Below are 2474 nucleotides of genomic sequence, written 5' to 3' on the forward strand. Positions count from 1 at the left end.
CACTTAAGAAAGTGTTCAACATCCTTAGCTATCAGGGAAATGCAAATCAAAACAACTTTGTGATACCATCTTATTCCTGCCACAACAGCTAATATTAGAAACACAATGACAAATTATACCAGAGAAGACATGGAGAAATGGGAACACTCCTCTACTGCTGGTGGGAGTGCAAACTCATACACCCATTTTGGAGATCAGTAAAGTAGTTCCTCAGGAAACTGGGAATTAGTTTACCATCCACTTCTTAGGCACATTCCCAAATGATCCACATCCATGCAACAAAGACATCTGCTCAGCTATGTTGACAACAGTATCTTTTGTAATAGCAAGAACCTGGAAGCAATGTAGATACATCTCAATTGAAGAATGGATAAAGAAGATGTGGCACATCTTCACAATGGAATACTACTCTGCAGAGAAAAAATAATGGAATCTTGAAATTCACAGGCAAATGGATGGCTCTTGAAGTAACCATTCTGAATGAGGTAACCCAATCACAAAAACATGAACATAGAATATACTCACTCATATATGGATCCTAGAGCTAGAGCAATGGATCACCAGCCTATAATTCACACCACCAGTGAAACCAGGATACAAGGTGTATTCTAAGAGATTCATATAAAGTCCCTCACACAAGGTTGAAAGGAGAAGTCCCCCCAGAGAACATGGGAGGTTGGGGGGGGTCACAGAATGTAGAGAGAATTAGGAGACACAGAGTGGGAGGAGGAAAGCAGGGGATCCTATGAAGATTGAGTCAGGGTAGGAATAGAAGACAGTAGAGAGAGAGAGAGAGAGAGAGAGAGAGAGAGAGAGAGAGAGAGAGAGAAAGGGAGAGAGAGAGAAACAGTATAAAAGAGGAAGCTATTAGTGGTTTAAAGAGAAAACTGAATCTAAAGAATGGTCTAGAGACCTACAAAACTGTTTCCAAATAACAATTTGAGCAACCATGGAAAATCTACCATTAATTCCCTTATGGGTACTGAGATCAACAACTACCTTATTCACCATCAGGGAACCCTCCTCTAGTACTATTGGAAACAGAAGCAAACACCCATACCTAAACATTGAGTCGAAATAGAATCTAGATGCAAAAGGAGAGGAAAAGACCAGGTTGTAGAAACATACAGACAGCTGACCGGAACAATGAGTAGATAACGGGCCTCTAGACTTATAGCTTGGCATCCAGAATGGGACTGACTCAGGTGTCTCTGAATATGAGTCCCAGCCAGAAGGACTGAGCAGTCTTGGGGACCTCAGAGAGTGGATCCAGGATGTATTGTGGTGCAAAAAAGGAACTTGTAGACACATGGAGAGACTCCCTTATCCTAGAAATAGGAGAGAAGTCCTAGCCCCTACTTCAATTGACTTGACAGATATACGTGACCACACCAGGATGGCATTGCCATTCATGTGGAATTGGGGTGGGGGGATGGACGGGAGGATGGTCAGGTTTCATGATAGGGGGCAACACGAGTAATGGAGGGAGGGAGAGGGAACTGGGATAGGCATGTGAAATAAAAAATAAAATAGAATATTAAAAAAACAAAGCAAAAACAAACAGAAAAATCACCCAGGCCAAGAACGTACAGGCTGCTGGTAATGCAGAACACCAGGGTAAACAGCACCAGGCTCTTCCTGGTACAGAAGTCCTAAGCCATGCTCATCCAGGAGCCATGCTGGTTTGTTGATGGGCTAGGTGCATTGGGCCAGCTTTTGGGCAGTGAGGGAGGAGAGGAATTCTGAAACTCTACCAGCAAATGACCGAAGTTGCCCCTGGCCCATCCCTCCTCTCCTCAGGTGGCAGTGACTGTGATTGTAGGGACCGGGGTGGGGGTGAGGGTGGGGAGGTGGAGGATAAGGGGGTGTTGGGGAAATTAAATCTGGTAAAGATTTTTATGTCAACTAAAAAAATAAAACTAATAAAATAGATGGTAAATAGATGAGATTGGTATGTGCAGACTTGTTACAATCAGTCTGAAGCAAAGAAGTCAAAATAAGATAGCAGTGGTCTAGTAGACAGGTCAAAAGGCCTGTAGATTTATAGGTCAATGCAACTCATCAAAGCTGCACAGAGAACATCAAAAGGAACTTCAGGTGTTACGAGTATGATTCCACTTCTCTGGGCAATAAAACGTAGAACAGGAAAAAAAGGCTTGGCCAGATCCATAGGAGTCAAAAAGAGATAAAAATAAATTGATGATAATGAAAGATAACATAAAAGGAGATCTGGTGTACCCCACATAATCCGAATAAGGACCCAAAAGTTAAGAGAGCAGAAGTTGCAGAGAGGCTCAGGGGAAAGCACCAATGTAAGAACGTACAGTCAGGAATTAAATAAATAAGATGTTCACTTCAGGCATGTACCTCTGAGTAAAAGTCACTGATCAGATAAAAGAAAAAGAAAAAGAGAAAAGGAGAGATTTTTCTATGCTAGGGATGTCTGAGAAAGTCAGAGAAAGAGACTACAGGTA

The sequence above is a fragment of the Phodopus roborovskii genome, unplaced genomic scaffold (genome assembly GCF_943737965.1).
Source record: "Phodopus roborovskii unplaced genomic scaffold, PHOROB, whole genome shotgun sequence".
Classification (NCBI taxonomy): Eukaryota; Metazoa; Chordata; class Mammalia; order Rodentia; family Cricetidae; genus Phodopus; species Phodopus roborovskii.